Genomic DNA, 20,490 nt, shown 5'->3' with positions numbered 1-20,490 from the left:
AAGCTCTGTTTGTTTGAGCATCTGGACCAGCAAAACATTGACTCAACCGCAGGCGTGACTTTATGGGCAGGACTATCGGATTGTCTGACCTCTGGCAAACGTTGAGGAAAATCATGAGCTTTTTATTACAGAGATGTACAAAGTATACGTGAAGCACAATGTATGTTACAAGTGAACAGGTCTCAAAAGAGAAGATATACACTGAGGAAAATGATTTTGTGAATCTTGGAGAAAAGCAAATGTTCTACATTAAATATCTAAAAAGAAACAGAACTTCTATTTACTTCTTTATACTCTCACTTGTAAGTTGCTTTGGATACAAGCATCTAAAAAATGACTAAAATGTACAAAATGTCAGCTTGATTCAAGCTCGTTTATTAATTTTCCTTCAGTTTAGTCTCTTATTTATCCGCGGAATGAACCGCCAACTATTCCAGCATATGTTTTACTCGGTTGAGGCCCTTCCAGCCGCAACCCAGTACTGGCAAACACCCATACACTCCCTCATTCAGACTCATACACTACAACCAATCTTTACCCAATTCACCTGCACAGCACGTTTTTTGGACTGTGGGGTAAACCGGAACACCCGAAGGAAACCCACTCCAACACAGGACTGCACACAGAAATGCCAACTGACCCAGCCGTGATTCAAACCGATGCCCCTTTTGCTATGAGGCAACAGTGCAAACCTCTGAACCACCATGCCACCCAATTTCAAGCTCACAGATATTAAAACTAAGTATACTACATTAGAAATAGTTGGTTTGCAATGATTTCACTGTCTACAAAAGTTTAACAAGCTGATTTAAGACTTAATACCTTTTTAACAGCAACTTGTATGAAGTTTAATACCACCAAAGCAATCGTAAATAGGCCTTCATATATTTAAACACAGCTGAAGTCAGACTTAATAGCCCCCCTGAATTATTAGCCTCCTGTTTATTTTTTCCCCAATTTTTGATTAAGAGAGATTTCTTTAGCACATTTCTAAACATAACAGTTTTAATAACTCATTTCTAAAAACTGATTTATTTATTTTGTCATGATGACAGTAAATAATGTTTGACTAGATATTTTTCAAGACACTTCTTTACAGCTTAAAGTGACACTTAAAGGCTTAACTGGGTTAATTAGGCTAACTAGGCAGGTTAGGGTAATTAGGCAAGTTATTGTATAACAGTGGTTTGCTCTGTAGATTATCAAAAATATATATAGCTTAAAGGGGCTAATAATTTTGTCCTAAAAATGTTTTTTAAATTTATTTATTTTTATTAAAAACTGCTTTTATTTTACCCGTAATAACACAAATAAGACTTTCTCCTGAAGAATAAATATGATCAGACATACTGTGAAAATTTCCTTGCTCTGTTCAACATCATTTGGGAAATATTTAAAAAAGAAAAACAAATTCAAAGGGGGCGAATAATTCTGACTTCAACTGTGTGTGTCAGGGTTCAATGCTAACGATTTTTTCTATACATTTTTACTTGCACTGCCAAAATTTTCTCTGGCCCCAGCTAAATGAACAAATAAGAAAAGGAAAGTAGTTATATAGTCACAATTTTCAAAACAATGAGTCAAATTGCGTCAAATTCCCGAATCAGGAGCATTACTTTTTATCAATTCTATGACAAGATAAACTGAGCGCACCACTTATGTTTCCACGCATGGTAGATTTCTTCCACACAAGGACAACAGATCTGTGTATGAGGAAATGGGAGTCCACATGCTCTTTTTAAACATCACATCACCTGTGTTTCGACCTGCAACCAGTTCTTCCCTGATGATGAAACAACTACAGCAGGGAAAATAAATATTAAAAATACAACATTCTGTATGTGCAGTGACTGCAAACAGTCATTGGGTCCACCAGAGTGAAGAAATTTTAAGACCAAAATATTTACCAAAATAAATCTTTTCAAGACATTAGGGCCTTTTAAAATAAGAGCTTTTATTTTTTTTTTTTTTTGCTTTAAGGACATGCAGCCACCTTGGATTTATAAAGAAAGAGAGAGAGAATTACATATTTGGGAAAAAGTATTTGATAGTAAACGTTAAATGACTATACATAAAAATGTTACTTTTTACAAAACTTGGCCAACATAATTCATACAATTTACTTTAAACACACAAGTGCACCAGCTTGCAAAAGAAATTAGGTAAACTTTACATGTTGGGTTATAGTTTTTCAGTTTAGCTTTAACTTTGCACGTTGACAAATGTTTATCTGTGCTAATTATCATGATAACAGTAGCCGTAATGCACTGTTGTACAAGATCGCAGTGAACTGTATATGTACCATTTCTTACAGCTGAATGGGTGCAGTTTTCCTCCTCTGCAGTTTCATATGCAGCAAAATCTGATAGACTGTAATATAGACATTAATTATTAGAACTGAAGCTCAGGGAAATTAAAGTACAACACAGCAATAAAGTGATAAGAACTCGGAGGGCAGTATCCTATGGACTGATACGAGTATCAGTGAGGATCTGAGATGAGCATCACAGCAGATCTAAAAATCATAACCAGCGAGAGTCCCAGAGATATATGGTTGAGATATTGCAGATAACTACAATCAAAAACAATATATGTATAAACTACTTTTTTTTTTTAAATAAGCTGAAACAACACAATTCTTAAATATGATGGGACAACATAATTGTTTTATGGTCAGTCCACTTAAATTTGTCAAAACCAAAAACTGTTTTGAGTTACGATGCAACGATTATAGATTTTTGTTTGTATGATTTTAGTGTGAGGAATTATCATGATTATTAAGCATAATTTTAAAACACTACTAGTATATATTTATTAATTTATGAAATGTATTGCTGCTCAGTAACTAAATAATACAGCACAAAAAATAATAATAAAAAAAACAAGTTCATTTCTCTTTTTGGACTTATTTTTAAGAGAAAAAAAAATTTTTTGGCAATTAAACACAAGTAATAATTTTACACTAAAAATAAACGACATATCAATGAATAAATAAAAATTTTTTTTAAATAAACAAATAAAATAATTTTTGTCTTATGCAAATCTAAGCTACATGTTGACAAATCTAAGCTGCGTATTTCACGAATATAGTCAAAACCCCTGTCAGAAAGGCACTTTTGATCAACTATATTACAAAATTGTTTGGTATATTTTCATTTTGTATTGTTTTTTCCTCTTTGGTGTAGAAATGTGTATATTCAATACAAAGTGCAAAGCTGATTGTTCTGTTCTTGACATGTGACTTGCGGCATTCTTTCAACTATGCGCCTGGAAAGCCTGAACATGTGCGCAAGCTGCACACCTCCATTGGAAATAACAAAATTGCACCCGTAAAAAAGAGGCGATATGTGAACACCACTTAGTTAATAGCCTCAGCCATAGTTAATCTCATGTGTGTGTGTGTGTGTGTGTGTGTGTGTGTGTGTGTGTGTGTGTGTGTGTGTGTGTGTGTGTGTATTAGCTTCAGTGTACAAGCTCTGAACTTTAAATTAGTGCACAGTTGGCATAACTTTTAGTTTTGTTTAGTGTAGAAACAGTGTTAAGTCTTTGCGACCAATTAACCATGATGAATTAAAACGCGGTTAACAGTAAAATTGGTCAATCGTCGCATCCCAACATAAATGGATTGCGTGGAACCCTGCCTTTACAGATTAATGCTTAAAACATGATGAACCATGATAAAAAGGGCAGCATGGTGGCGCAGTGGGTAAAATAATCGCCTCACAGCAAGAAAGTAGCTGGTTGGAGCCCCGGCAGGGTCAGCTGTGGAGTTTGCGGTGTTGCCCCGGCTGTTAGGAGTTTGCATGTTCTCCCAGTGTTGGTGTGGGTTTACTCCGGGTGCTCCAGTTTCCTCCACAATTCCAAAAAAATTAATTTGTGGTATTGGTGAATTGGTTAAGTTAAATTGTTCATAGTGTGTGTAAACGAGTGTTTAGATTAGATTAGATTCTATTTTATTGTCATTACACATGTACAAGTACAATGCAACTGAGTAAATGAGTGTTTATGGGTGTTTCCCAGTGATTGGTTGCAGCTGGAAGAGCATCTGCTGCTAAAACATATGCTGGATAAGTTGCCGGTTTGTTTTGCAAACTGAATATTTTTTTAACACAAATATAGATATTTTGTAGAATGTTTGGACGTCTGTACCCACTGATAGTTACAACAAAAAATACCTTAGAAGTCAATGGCTACTGCTTTCCAACAATCTATATTTTAAACAGAAGAAGAAAAAATTAACAGGTTTAGAACCAGTGAGTGGGAAAGCTTCCCTTTAAATCTGACAAAAATGTAATGATTTACAACAACAAGAAACTTTAAGCAGAAACATACAGCATCTACACTATATTAAAAAAAAAAAAAAAATTCCTGGTCCCACACAATTACTTCATGATGTCCTGAAACAAACTGATTAGGTTAACTTAATTGTTTAAAGTTCTATCCACTTAAGTTTGTAAAACGATTAAGTTTTCCCAAAAAACACTCAGAAAACACAGAATTGTGTTGATTCAACTCATTCTAAATAAGTAGTCTGAATAAGCAGCAAAAATCATTGAGTTTAAATTCAAGTGTGTTCGCTAGACTGTCCATTTTCCACACTTAAACAGGCATTAATCTCAATTAATTTACACATTTTTGAGAAAATTTCTCGATAAGTTCCTTCACAACAACAAACACATAAATAATTCTAAATTTAGCTAAAATTTGGGGACCCTTGCCAATAAAAACCAAAAAAATAAAGTGAGGTGGCTCAGTGGATAGCACTGTCGCCTCACAGCAAGAAGGTCGATAGTTCAACTCCCGGCTGGGTCAGTTGGCATTTTTGTGTGGAGTTTGCATGTTCTCCCCGTGTTGGCCTGGGTTTTCTCCAGGTGCTTCAGTTGAATTGGGTAAACAAAATTGAACGATAATGTATGAGTGCTTGCATGAATCGGAGTGTGTGAGGGTTTCCCCTAGTACTGAGGGAAGGCATCCACTGTAAAAACAAATGATGGAATAGCTGGCGGTTCATTCCACTGTGGTGACCCCTAACAAATATGGGACTAAGTCGAAGGACAATGAATGAATGAGAAAAAACACAATGAAATGACACCTCAGCTTACAGACCTTCTCAAAACCACCAAATCCTGCAATTCGCATACAAAGGAATCTCACTAGAGCACACAACAATCGTATTCATAAGATGCAAATGAAAACCCAAATTAAAAAAAAAAGGAAGATTGTTGACATACTTATCAGTATAAATCATTTCTCTCATCACACGCAATCCAGCCTCAACGTGATGCAAGCGTAATTGAGATGTTGTAAGTCAGCTGAGCGGTGATGTCACGAATGTAGGTTGCTGCTGGGGAATTTCAGGACAGCCGTATTTGCATACCGTCATCAAATGGCACGTCGTGCGCGCGCGGTCCTACGCTGACAGGAATTTCAAAAGCACTTCTGGGAGGTTGAGTCGAGTACAGTATCTAAGCTTAATGGTTAATTCACTAATTGGAGCGTTGTCCTCACCGACGACCTACACAATGGCTAACTATTACTGTATGTTACTCAGAGGAGAGATCTGCTGGGAATATGACCAAAATTTGCATACGGCCAGTTTCTGACACTAATGAGGCCAATTAGGCGGATGGCGCCCATGGCAACAGGGTTGTAATTGGTTGGCGTGATGCATACGGGACGTATGTGGGTTGAGTCAATAATGTTTTTTGGAGCTGCCAGCGCATGATGCATCTGATGCCTTACCTTAACGCACCTCTGCAGATTCAGCGAGTACCTGAGGGTAAACCAGCCAGGATGAGACTGCGACAAAGCAGACCAGTAGTGTGATACCTGGAAAGCCACACACACACACACAACATGCGGAGGAGCACATGTACGCACACAAAATCTGCATACCCATATGACGCACACTTTTTTTGTGTGTGTGTGTGTGGACGAGAATAGTAGTCGCCTGACGTCTGCGCACACCTAGCCAGAAATGGCGTCTCCCGCTCACTGTACTGTTCAGCCACAACACTTAAAATCTCGGTCTTCATTAAACAAGACAACAGCTCATTGTGGCCGTTGCCATGACAACAGGCCCTTCTATTTTTAAGCCGTGCCACTAATCAATTCCTGTTCTGCTGTCGCCCGAGGGAGGGAGGGGCGGTTCAGGAGGAGGGTGGGGGCAGAAGCAGGGGGCAAAGGGGAGGAAGTGTGTGGGGGAGTGAGGCTGAAGACAAAGAGACCAAATAAAGACAGCAACAAGATCTTTAAGATACCGAAGGAGGTGGCAGACGCAACAGCGGTTACAACGGCCTACAGTGAGGAAACGCAAACCAGGCTTCCTCTTCGATTAGTTGCAGCGCTAACCAGAGGCCTGAGTTAGTACACCGGTACCAAAACCACACAGAGGTGCGAACACCAGGACGAAATTGTGAATGACACTGAAGCTTGATCTAAATCATCATCTCTTCTTGCAGGGCTCCAGACTAACATTTCAGAGCACTGGTGGCACTGAGTGCACACATATTAGTAATATTACAAGTTTGTCTCTTAGAAATACACATTTGACAGCAGTGAAAGTTAAGAGTATGAGTGCATGATGGTTTATACATTCATTATTTCCCTAAATCTGTAAGGTTTTCTATCTTCATGTACAACTATTACAATCTCAAAAGTAAAAAAAAACAAGTAGGCTAACTTTGTCTTCACTGATATTTGTTATGAGGAATCAGGACAATATTCACAGTGAACTTTAAATTTTAATGTTGCATTAGTAAATGTCAAACTATAATTAAGAAATGCTGAGCAAATATTTACATTTGAGTACTGGTGCCACAAAATTGCCACTGCACACAATATTATATTAATATTACACATTTGTCTCTTAGAAATACACATTTGACAACAGTTAAAGTAGAGAATGATCATTATATTCATTATTTGACAGAATTTGCAAGGCTCTCTACTACTATTAGTAGATCTTCTTGTATTACAAGGCACTAAAGGTCAAACGACAAAAAATAAGGTCAAGAATCTTGGTGTGACTCTTGAGTCAGATCTGAGTTTCAACAGTCATGTCAAAGCAGTCAGTAAATCAGCATACTATCATCTCAAAAACATAGCAAGAATCAGATGCTTTGTTTCTAGTGAAGATTTAGAAAAACTTGTTCATGCTTTTATCAGCAGCAGGGTGGATTACTGTAATGGACTCCTCACTGGTCTTCCTAAAAAGACAGTCAGACAGTTACAGCTCATCCAGAATGCTGCAGCCAGAATTCTAACCAGAACCAGGAAATCAGAGCACATCACACCTGTCCTCAGGTCTTTACACTGGCTGCCAGTTACATTCAGAATAGATTTTAAAGTATTATTACTGGTCTATAAATCACTAAATGGCCTAGGACCTAAATACATCACAGATATGCTCACTGAATACAAACCTAACAGATCACTCAGATCATTAGGATCATATAAACTAGAAGTTCCAAGAGTTCAGTCAAAGCAGGGTGAATCGGCTTTTAGCCACTACGCCCCCCGCTGCTGGAATCAGCTTCCAGAAATGATCAGATGTGCTCCAACATTAGGCACATTCAAATCAAGACTGAAAACACATCTGTTTAGCTGTGCCTTTACAGAATGAGCACTGTGCTGCGTCCGACAGATTGCACTATCATGTTTTTCTCTTCTTCTTCATTCTTTTACATCACATTTTACCTGTTTTTATGTTTTGTTTTTTACGCATTTTTATTATTTGTTTTTATTTATATTTTACTTGTTTCTTTTATTCGTTTATGTAAAGCACTTTGAATTGCCATTGTGTATGAAATGTGCTATATAAATAAACTTGCCTTGCCTTACAACTTCAAAAGTAAAAACAAACAAAAAAAAACGTAGGCAAACTTTGTTTTCTATGACATTTGTTATGAGGAATCAGGACGATATTAACAATGAATTTAGATTTTAATACAGTATTAGTAAATGTTGAACTATGATTAAGAAATGCTGAGCAAATATTTACATTCGAGTGCACTGATGCTACAAATTTAGCACTGCACACATAATATTATATTACTATTACAAGTTTGTCTCTTAGAAATACACATTTGACAGCAGTTAAAGTAGAAAATGATCGGTTATATATTCATTATTTGACTAAATGTGTAAGGCAGGAGTGTCCAAAATCACTCCTGCAGGGCCGGTGTCCTACATAATTTAGTTCCAACTCCAATTAAACACACCTGAACCAGCTAATCAAGCTCTTTCTAGGTATACTAGAAACTTTCAGGCAGGTGTGTTGAAGTAAGTTGGAGTTAAACTGCAGAACACCAGCCATCCAGGACCAAGATTGGACACCCCTGCTGTAAGGTTTTCTACATTAGTAGATCTTCATGTACAACTATTACAACCCCCATCAGTAAACAAAAGAAGGCAAACTTTGTCTTCTATGAGATTTGTTAAGAGGAATCAGGACGATATTAACAGTGAATTTAGATTTTAATATTACATTAGTAAATGTTGAACTATGATTTAGAAATGCTGAGCAAATATTTACATTTAACATTTGCACTGAACACGTAGTATTAAGATTACAAGTTTGTCTCTTAGAAATACACATTTGACAGCAGTTAAAGTTAAGAGTGTGAGAATGATCATTATATATTCATAAAAAATATATTTATTATTTCACAAAATTGGTAAGGTTTTCTACATTAGAAGATCATCATGTACAACTATTACAACCCTATCAGTAAATAAAAGTAGGCCAACTTTCATTTCTATGCCATTTGTGGAGAAATCAGGACGATATTAACAGTGAATTTAGATTTTAATACTGTATTAGTAAATGTTGAACTATGATTAAGAAATGCCGGGCAAAAATAGACATTTGACAACATTTGAGAGCACTGATGCTACAATTTGCACTGTAAAGCCCAACAGTCAACTTTATCAAATAAGTGTAACTCAAAATTGACTGAAAGTTAATTCTACTCATTTGAAAAGAGTTGTTTTGAACTCTAATTTAGTTAATTAAATACCTCATTAGTTCAACTTAAATGGAGTAAGTTCACAGTACTCCTATAGATTCGCTTTTTTTTTTACTCTAATGGTTTGTAGGGTTTGAGTTGCCTTAACTTATTGGGTTTTACAGTACTCAGTTGGAGTTCTCTTCATTTATAGGGTTTTACTGTGCTCAGATAGCTTCATTTACTCAAATGGATTAAGGTCACAGTACTCATTAGGATTAATTTTTTAACCTTAAATGGTTTTGTTAAAATCGGTTTCCTCAAATGGTTTGAGTTACCTTAACTCTTTGGGTTTTACAGTGTGGCACTGCACACATAATAGTATATTAATAATGCAAGTTTGTCTCTTAGAAATACACATTTGACAGTAGTTAAAGGTAACAGTATGAGAGCATGATGGGTTATTGTCACTAACAAACAGCAACATTTGTATAAATTGTAACGTTTTCTATTAGGGCTGTCAATATTGCAATGTGTGTCCAAAATAGTCACCTCTAATCTGCAATGTTAAATTAGGACTATAGTTGATCAGCACAGCAGTTGAGAATACATGAGATTTATGGGGTCATTGCAAAGTAAAACCATAACAGAGTGAAACCTTATCATTTGCATGTGTTTTAAAAACATTTCAGGAGAGTTTACAGCATTCAGGCACATACCTTTAATGAGGAATAATTGAATTACTGAATACTGAATTACTACAATAAAGACAATCCAGTGTTATTTTACTTCATTATAAGATTTCTGTACTTTAAAAGGCATGAAGCACTGTATACTTTACTCTTTTTCGGTGCTCTATTGTAATAATTTTAGCTTGCAATTTGTTTATTATTTTCATATATGATTCACACCATTGCAATATCACCTCAATCAATCTACATGAATGATTTCTTTCCAAACAGAGCCATCTGGTGAGATTGTATTCATATCACAATATATATATTGCAGAAAAACTAAATATTGCAATGTCAGATTTTTCCAATATTGCGCAGCCCCATTTTTTTTAATTTATAGAACTTTACAGGTCCGTAGGCAGTCCGGTGAAAATTTATTTTTCCCAAAAAATAGATTTCTTAGAGTTATTTGCTTCATTTTGCATTTAATTATAAGATTTAAATGCTGCTTTTAATGACATTTTAAGCACTATTTTTAGCGAGATTAGCTTAAAATATTTCCTAAACATTTAAAATAAGGAAATAGATACATTTTTTTTTATTTAAAAACTTTTATATTGATATTTTATAAAAAAAAAAGGGAATCTGTTAAAGTTTAGAATTAAAAACAAAGTCTATTGTCATTTAAGTTAGATTGTATGTTTTCTTGCACAGCTGGATGTTGAACTCATGAAAAATAACTATTTGCATTGAACAATACTGATTAGCTGAAGTCCCATCAAATCAACAGCCAACAAAGGATTCCACAGCCTTTTTCAATAGGTTATATTCATAATTTATGATGGCACAGCAGTAAAAACAGGACAAGTGAGTTCATGTATGGGACAAATTTTGGACATTTGTCAGAGAGGGGTGGGTCTTTTGAACAACCTGAAGCCCTCCTGACTACAGGTTTGCTTTATGTACAACTATTACAACCTCAACAGTAAAAAAAGTAGCCTAACTTTGTTTTCTATGATATTTGTTATTTGAGAAATCAAAACCTATAGACTTTTAGTCTAATACCCAACAGAATAGCTACTATCAATTTGTATAATCAGCAGTGACACCAATGTGACCTCTAACAAAAATCAGTCACACAGACAGAAATTAAATTTATTTGCAATCTGGAGGCCTGCCTTGGATCCCAATGATTAATTGACAAATCAATAAACTGTCGAAAATCCTTTGAATCGATACACCTTATCAATGTGTGATTAAGCATGAACTTATTAACATGCATAAATCTGAGGCACATGTGCAATTTATGCAGATCCACTGCATAGAAAAGGACTTGACCATTCCAGTCAATCTAAATTAATGAAATATTTCCAAATAGAGCTATATTCAAACCATCTGGTGTAAATATTTTCAAATCGCAATATATTCAACAGTAAAACAAAATCTCGCAATGTTAGATTTTCCAATATCGTGAACCCCAAGTCATCCCCTAAAGCCAGCTGACCACGAAAGGCCAGGTTTTCGTTTCTGGTCTTCCACTTCTAAACTACACCGAGGGATGAGGAAAAACCCTCAATAGGAGGATTTAGTAACTGAAGCAGCGACTGTAGACGAACGGAGAGGATCTGAATAAAGCTACAGACCTATTTATACAAGATACAGACAGACTTCAAGGTTAAGGAGGAACACAATCTAATACTCATGCCAGAAGAGAAAAAAAAAATACACAAAGGGAAGAAACGTGGATATTTCTATCCAAAAAAAAAAAAGCATGAAGATGAATAGCTCTGATACTCCTGAGCGGCTGAATGAAAATTTGAAAGACCGTGCAATATAATAACAATATTTACAGGACCAGTACGAGCAAGAAATTTATGCTTCTTGTTTTCAAGTCAGTCAGGATAAATTCATCTATAGAAGTGCATGACTAGTTGTCACTTAGTGATTATGTCTCAAGGTATGTAAGTAAAATATTGATCTGAAATAAAGGTATTTAGGTACTATATTAAGTTTAGAATAAAGCAATGAAAATAAGTATTGAACATCACCAATTTTCTCAGAAAATGTATTTCTAAAAGTGCCACTGACTTGAAGTTTTCTCCAGATGTTAATAACCACCAAAGAAATCAATATATGCAAATTAAACAAATCCAATTATAGTTTACAAATGAAGTTGTGTGTGATAAATTTAAATGAAATACGAGAAACGTATTAAACACATGAAGAAAGGGAGGTGTTGAAAGGCAGTGAAAGCCCAGACAGCAGCTGAAATCTCTCAGTGGGTATTTAGCAAGCCTCTGTCCTTCCTCACTGAAAATGAATATCAGCTGCTTTAGTCCAACATGAACATTAGCAGGATGATGAAGATGACACCGGGGTGGACATTTCAGCAAGACAATGATTCAAAACGCAGCCAAGGAAACTCATATGCTTTCAGAGAAAGAAAATCAAGCTGTTGAATGGCCCAGCCAATCACCTGACCTGAATCCAACATAAAATACAAAAAGCACAGATTTGATAGACGAGACCCAAAGAACCAATCAAGATTTTAACAATCTGTTGAAGTCTGTGAAAAACTCACACCTGAGCAATGCATGTGATTTCATTCTCCATATGAGAGGCGTCTTTAAGCTGCCATCACCAAAAAAGCCTTTTATATAAAGTAATAAATACATTTCACTTGTTCAGTGCTTTCTCTTTGTGTCATTCAATTGTTATTACACGTAAATTCAAAGTGTTGTCCTTGGGTCCGTTCTTCGTACCTTGCTAAACAGATCTAAGATGATTTGGCAGATCCTGGATCTTTTAATCTTGATAACTGATCTCTCGCTAATTTGGTTCTTCAAACAAGTTCGTGAATCAGATTAGAATGTCTGGATAAACTGATCTGAGATCGCTGCGTGTGTTGTGAAGGACAGATCTATCGATCCTCGAAATCATGATCCATGATTGCCAAGCCATGATTGGCTGACGGCACAGCAGCGTAATGACATAATCTGATTAATATTCAATTATCCATGTGAGCAAAATTACATCAAATTAGCAGTAAACGGCTTGTTAAATATAATACCCAATAACTTTACACATTTGTTGTGAGCTGCAGGCTTTCCACTTTCATGCGTCAAGTGTATTCATCATGTATTTCAATGCAAATCAATGTATTTAGTTCTACATTTAGAAAAGTTTTTCTTTATCATAGTAGCCGTTTTTTTAATCGGTGTAAAGAATAACTGGTTGTTTACAAAAGCATTTTGATATTGGTAAAGGCGTCTGCAACTTTTGTGAAGCATCAAATCACTGGCGCATTAACAGTCAAAACATGTTTATGACTGCATAAATGTATTAATGCTTTTTAAAAAGTCACATATTGCGCATTTCTATTATACACAATTTGTACTAAAGCGATCTAAAAAGTTCATATCAATTAGTTTTCTCTTTGCACCACCAGGTGGCAGTCTTTGTACTTTCATTTCGAGGGGTGTAGATTGCACAAGTTTTATCAATATGTATATTTATTTTATTAATAAATATAACTTTATATATATAGTTAAAAATATTTACCATTTTCCCAAGTGTATATAACTACTACTGTAAGAAAATATCAGAATTCGGAACATACTTTCTGTATTATCTTTGCTTGAACTGAGCCGATCTAATCCTGTTTATATGAATTGAACCTGCTCCCGATCAGGACCTAGCAGAACTGTTGCTATGACAACAACTCTCGGATCAGCTTTGAAGAACGAAACGATCCTGGATCGTGTCAAATCGTCAATATCCAAATCCAGCTAACTGAGTAATCCACGTACGAAGAACGGACCCCTGGTCTCTGCCTTCATTATTGACCCTCACGTTAGTGGCCTTTTATTGTGATCCCCTACAGTAAATGTCTGAAAACTATTCCTAGCAAGTAAAGGAAACAACTGGATTTCTGTTTCCAACCTTAAAGCTAAAGAGATTTAGGCTTTGTAAACGTTCCTCCTTTGACAACAAGCATAGGTCAACGCTGTACAACCAAAACCTTTACAACTGGAGAGTGAATGTCCCCAAATTCTGAAGTACAGGATTATTGAGAAGAAGGTGGATAACTACGGGTCAAAAACAAGACATCAAAAATGTACAAAACCAACTGCACATATACATAGAGAGCATTTTGAATAACTCTGATTAAATAGGAAGATATTATTTCAACATTTGGTCATTCAGATAATTCTTAAAGTAGATTATAAAGTGTGAGTGACTGAACTACATTTTTGAGCCTGGACCACAAAACCAGTCCTATGTAAGAAGTATTGCTGCACTATAGGAAAAAAAACTGTCAATTTTACCAGATGATTTGAATAGCTTGTAAAGAACTCATAATTTTGGATTATTGAGATGATTCTGTACAGGAGCGTATCTGAATAAAATATAATACAAAAAAATGACGAGCAAACTTAAATACACAGAAAAGGTGCAAATAAACAATGATTTATGATTTTCTGGGAAGTCAAACAGTATTCACAAACAAAAATTAAGTAATCACTGTAGAAAAATATTAATCATACTCAAATAATTGTTTATTATCAACAGATTTACCCAATTCTTTCGAAACTAATGTCAACCAATCACTTTAAAATCAAGGGGCTTATCACTTTTTAAAGTAAAGTCAACTAAACACTCTAAAAAGAACATGTCTATTCCTTATTTTAAGTAAAGTCAACTACTCGCTTTAAAATCAAAGAGTTTACTCATTATTTTAAGTCAAATATTTGCTTTAAAACCAATGGGTTCATTCAGTTTAAAAAATAAAGTCTACTAATCGCTTTAAAATCAATGGGTTTATTCGTTATTTTAAGTAAAGTCAACTAATCACTTTACTTAAAATGAGTGAAGCCATTGATTTTAAAGCGATTAGTTGACTTCACTTAAAAATCAATGGGTTTACTCGTTATTTTAAGGCAACTAATCGCTTTAAAATGGGTTCCTTCACCTTTTTAAAAAATAAAAGCAACTAATTGCTTCAAACTTAATGAGTTTACTCATTATTTTAAGTAGTCAACTAATTGCTTTAAAATTAATGGGTTTATTCATATTTAAAAATAAAGTCTACTAATCGCTTTAAAATGGCTTGCTTCGCCTTTTAAAAATAAAAATCAACTAATCACTTTAAAATCAAAGGGTTTACTCATTATTTTAAGTCAACTAATCACTGTAAACTCTCACTTTAACTCACATTTTTTGAAAGTATTATTATAACTGTATAATTTTGAGTAAATAATTGTATAATCTACCATTAATCTTTCAGCTGCAAACTTTAATTTATTGTGCCCAAATGGCTTAAATTTGCTTCAAATGATTACAGTCACAGGCCTTAAAAACACGAGCAAATAATACACTTTCACTCTAAGGTTAACATTTGAAATTACCCCACTATGCTGTTAACTGCAGTGTCTGGTTAACTATAATCCAGACTATTCCCGACAATAAGACTTGAATCCTTAAACGATATATTGTGCAGCCCTGTAACAAGGGTATTTTTTTGGCAATTGCCAAAACTACATCGTATTAAAATGACTTTTTTTGTGAGCCAAAAATCATTAGAATAGCAGGTTATTGATCATATTCCATAAAGACGGAAACGTCCAACTGTTCATATATCAAACCTGATCAGTAATGTGTAGATGTCTTAAATTAGATGACATTAAAAGCTGATTTTCTCAGTATTTAGATTTTTTTTTAACCCTCAGACTCCAGATTTTCACATAGTTGCATCTCTTCCAAATACTGTCCTGTCCTAACAAACCATACATCAATTGGAAGCATATTTACTCAGCTTTTAGACGATGTACAAATCTCAATTTCCAAAAATTGACATTTACGACTGGTTTTTGTGGTCTCATTTTACATACATAAAGTGAAAATGGATTATTCTTTTCACGTTCGACTCCATGCGTTTGACTTAATTCTGATGCTTGAAAGAGCCTTTTCATTCTTGACCCTTCTGTCTAATAATGAGATTTCAGAACAGAAGTCGTGCAGCATGGTTTGTCTGCTCGTGTTTGCTTTTAGGGGTATGAGCAATCCCTGCAGCATGCACAAATGCAGAACATGTTTGTTTTAAGCATTGCCGACTGAACTGATGTCATTCCCGGTATGAATTAGTCTCCTGTTCCTTTAAAACACAAACAAACACACACACACACACACACACACACACACACACACACACACACACACACACACACACACACACACACACAAACAAACACACAAACACACATATACACAACAACAAAAACAAAACAGGCAGTTACAATATCTTTTTTTTTTCACCCAGGGTACCCAGTGGAGTCAAAATGCAAGAGAGCCAGTCTAAGCCGGTTTGTAACCTCAGGGTATGGAATTATCTCTTAATATGTAGCCGTTAGTGGTCAGGACGTCACACGAACACAGAGAGAGAAAGAAAGAAAAAAAAGACAAAAAGGAGGGGGCCAAAGGGGGCAGTAAGAGGAAAATGTACTTCTTACGAGACGCTGAATCTAAAAGCTGGCACCTTGTCAAGACGGCTCATTGCGGAACTTCAGACCACAGGGTGGGGCAAACGTTGTTTAAACAAAAAGGGGAAAAAAAAAAGGAAAAATGCAGGAACGTGAGCCATCTGGAGAAAGCGAGGTAGCAAAAAGATTTTATAAGAGGGTTGATTTGGGAAGGAGGCAAGGAGGACAGTCAGACGACTGAAAGAAAGAGAAAAAAAACGGCCATATTCAAATCGATCACATGCAAAACATTAAGAAAATGAAAAACACACAAATAGCTCACAATCAGCACTCACTACCTTTACACACACACACACACCGACATGACCAGTGCTTTATCAAGTTGAGATAAAATCTGCAGAGGCTCCCTTCTGACGCTCAAAGTAATGGGCACACAGACATACACTTGGGGAAAACATGATTTCCACCAAGGAAGCGGTGCTCTGGAAAAAGCAGATAGGCTTGGAGAGATGGACTAAACACTACGCACCAGCAAAACTTGAAGAAAACCTACATTTCCATGTTCACTCAAGCCCAGCTAAAGAAAGATCACAGTGATTCCGGCAAAATGACCTGAGAATCAAAGGCCTGCGGCTGAATGGAGGGATACGGAGAGGATGCTTATATGTGCTAAGGTTCAATTTGTTAATCTGCTAAACACAGTAATAAGACAAAGAGGCATTTGTGCAGGGATTATGGGAATTGAATCTTGCACTTGCGCATGTACGGAGAGTCAGCTGTAATTCTCATCAAGGTTAACTAGCACAGGTACGGCAGCTTTTGGAGATTTCCTCAAAAGGTAGCAACGTCGTTGGTTTGTTTTACTGTTGTGTTGTTGCATGATATTGGACAAAACGAATATAGCAATATATTCACGCAATACACATACATGACTCATCTATTCAAGATTTAGGAACAGTAAATAATAACTTGACTTCTAGTTGATCATTTGGTATCAGACGTGGTGTATATGAAAGGCAAAGGCCTCTAGATTATGCTAATTTTACCAAAATAAAATATGATCATGCCTTGATTTTTAATAATTTAATTTGAACAGTAGGGTCTGACTTTGCTTAGACAAAAGTCTTGTCACTTAACAGAAATAATATACGGAATAGAATTTAAAGTCAAGGTGCAGTGGAAAAAGAATGAATACGGTGTCTGACTCCCATGAGCTTGGATGAATGCATCCATACATCTCTGCAATGACTCAAATCACTGATTAAAGTCATCTGGACTTCAGAGTTCATCAAGATTCTTTGGATTCATCTTCAATGCCTCCTCCATCTTATCCCAGAGATGCTTAATATTGTTCATTTCTGGTGACTGGGCTGGCCAATTCTGAAGCACCTTGACTTTGCTTTCAGGAACTTTGATGTGGAGGCTAAAGTATGAGAAGGAGCGCTATCCTGCTGAAGAATTTGCCCTCTCCTGGGGTTTGTACTGTAATTGGCAGCACAAATGTCTTGATACCACTTATGCACTATGTACTTATGCACTTGCACACTTAACAGCATAGTATATGCATTTAATGTCATCCTAAATGAAATGCTAACTTTTTTTCACTAGCCAGAAATTCATACCATTTCCCAGATGACGTCTGACGGTTGCCAAATTATTGAAATAAATGACCAAACTACCATATAATACCTGCCATGAGTATAAAAGCATTAAAGTTTGCTTTCACAATCCAAAATGAATAATCCAACATCAGTGCGCGAAAGCTCGGCCCCTTCCACTATGTGAGCAAAGCACTGGCTGTTGAGTGTGTGAAGTGAACATTTCCACTCTTCTTTATAATAGTTAAATAAGTGCATCATGCGGGTATTTACAAGTGTACTTCTTATTTTTAGAATACATTTTGTGTGTGAATTCACTACTAACACAATTAATACTACAGACTGGTGTAAAACAGTGCATAAGTATGCACCCAATAGCATTGTCGGGTCCTGGAAATACAAACCTCTGAAAGTTTGCCTCAGAGCAAGTTTCAGAAAACAGTACCATTATACTATACATGTACAAAACATTGACTCTGTGAAAAACGGTTACACTACACCAGTGGTGGGAAACCTATAGCTCGCAAGCCATATATGGCTCTTTGACCAAAAATACGTGGATCTCCAGCAAACTCCCTTCAATGATATTTTATTGAATCAGTAGAATCAGTATCCTATTGAAAATGCAATTCCTTTTAATTGTCATTTTACAGCGAAATGATTTAAGAACTTAGTTAACAATAAAAGGACATTTTGACCAATGCGCGTGTGTGGCGCTGTGGATAAACTTGGATTTCAACACCAATAAAGGGCAAACAACTCACAATTCTATTGAAACCTCACACATAAACTCGAACAACATTCATGAGTGGTGATGGCGCAAAGAAAGAAATTCGATAAATTGTCCTTCATTCATTCTTGTGATACCCCAATTGCTTAAATTAGAAATGGCTCTTTGTTGAAAAAAGGTTCCCGACAGGGCTGAACGATAAAAAAAATCAATTGCGAATGATCACATTGCGATATCGATGCTGAAACAATCTACTGTGCAGCCCTAGTTTCCATCCCAGGCGCTACACCAAAGTATATGATGTGTTCAGGACATAGGCATGCATGAGAGCTTGACAACCACAACAATATCAGATTTTAGGAGTGTGTGTGTGCAAATTTGTGTAAGGTTTACTCTACAGAATTCACACTGCCAACTACTGGCCTGGCATGTAGAATACATATATTACATAGCTATTAGTCATGATAAAATGACACCTGCTCATGAAACCATTTGAAAATGCTTGGAAAGTCCCGCCAACTTATCCAGCAAGTTTTTACACAGCGGATGCCCTTCCAGCTGCAACCCATCTCTGGGAAACATCCACACACACACACTCATACACTACGGACAATTTAGCCAACCCAATTCACCTGTATCGCATGTCTTTGGACTGTGGGGGAAACCGGAGCACCCGAAGGAAACCCACACGAAGGCAGAGAGAACATGCAAACTCCACACAGAAACGCCAACTGAGCTGAGGTTCGAACCAGCGACCTTCTTGCTGTGAGGCGACAGCACTACCTACTGTGCCATTGCCTCGCCTCCTTTAATTTTACTGCATGAATTGTAAACAAACCCTTAAAGAAAGAGTTCACTCAAATTCTGTAATCTGTTACTCATCCTCCACTTATTCCAAATCGGAAAAAAACAGCCATTGACTTCCATAGGATTTTCTTTTTGTTTCTATTGTGGAGGTGAATGAGTTAAACTTTGCATTGTGCTTTTATTTTGTGCTCAACAGAAGAAATTCTAAAAAAGACTAAAACGACTTGTGAGAAAAATGGAGAAGAAATCTTCATTTTTGAGAGTACCATTCATTTAAAGAGAAAGCGGTTGGAAAAATAGATGAATTTCTGTGGAACAGAGTTCTTTAGTTATCAATTAAAGTCAATGAGATCAAAGCGTAAAAAATATCTGTTCTGCAAATAAAAGTAAATCACAAAAGAATCAGACAACAAATGATGACAGAATCTGAATTTTTAACTGCCCTGTTAAGGGTTTGTTGCAACTGCACACTGCCGTTGTCGGATATCACCGCAATAAAAGCATGTTTATGACTGCATAGTCAAAATAAAAGAAACATTTCGAAGACTACTTTAGCTTAAATAAATGATGCAACGCCATACACAATGTCAGGCCCATCAACTTTAATAGACAAACTAGCCCCCAGGCCATGAAAACTAAGATGGTTCCGCAGAGAAAAGCGTCAGATGGGTTCCGCTTGCTCTTTCATCTTGCACTGAATTAAGTGTTCCAGCAGTCCTTCGATCAGCTCAACCCGTCACACAGCTCCAGAAACAAGCACAGCCGGAGAACCCCGCGCTACAAGAGCCACCTATCTAGGGACCCGCCGTCTATACCTCCCTCTGTAATCATAAAACGGGTCTATGCGCTTCATATTCACTCACAGCTTCCGCCTCGCTACAATGTAAGATTGCGGAATGATGAAAACAGCTTGGTCTGAATCAATACTTCTGAATTTTTCAACCAGAGCCAATACCTGGACCTGCCGCAATTAATGCAGTCCACACCTCATCTTCAGAGAAATCCCACTTGAGAGACGTCGAGCAAATTAACAACAATCCGGCGCTCTCGTGACGGCCAAGATTCGTGAAGCTTGAAAAACTCATCTATTGGACGATTGGGATGGCCAGACACGATCCACGAGGGGGAAAAGAATAAAAAAATAGACAACCAACAGAAATCCCAAAACCAAAAGAACAAAACAAAACATCAAAAACACAACTACTGACACACATTCTTCAAGAATCAGTGTCGTGCAAAAAAAGGCATAATTTC

At 36.3% G+C, this 20,490-nt stretch overlaps 1 protein-coding gene and 1 long non-coding RNA gene across 6 annotated transcripts in view; one reads left to right on the top strand and one right to left on the bottom strand.

Annotated features, from left to right (window-relative positions):
* The window catches only part of gatad2b (GATA zinc finger domain containing 2B), a 90,534-nt gene that overhangs the window by 54,591 nt on the left and 15,453 nt on the right, over positions 1 to 20,490 (bottom strand). The gene's annotated exons all lie outside the window — the stretch shown is intronic.
* LOC148679837 (uncharacterized) overlaps positions 1,953 to 20,490 on the top strand; it is a 22,199-nt gene continuing 3,661 nt past the window's right edge. The window contains exon 1 of the long non-coding RNA XR_015945495.1: positions 1,953 to 3,407. This is a non-coding gene — a long non-coding RNA (uncharacterized LOC148679837). The remainder of the gene's footprint in view (positions 3,408 to 20,490) is intronic.

The sequence above is a fragment of the Danio rerio genome, chromosome 19 (assembly GCF_052040795.2).
Source record: "Danio rerio strain M-AB ecotype USA chromosome 19, GRCz13ab, whole genome shotgun sequence".
Taxonomy (NCBI): domain Eukaryota; kingdom Metazoa; phylum Chordata; class Actinopteri; order Cypriniformes; family Danionidae; genus Danio; species Danio rerio.
This window is presented reverse-complemented; position numbering and strand designations above follow the sequence as displayed.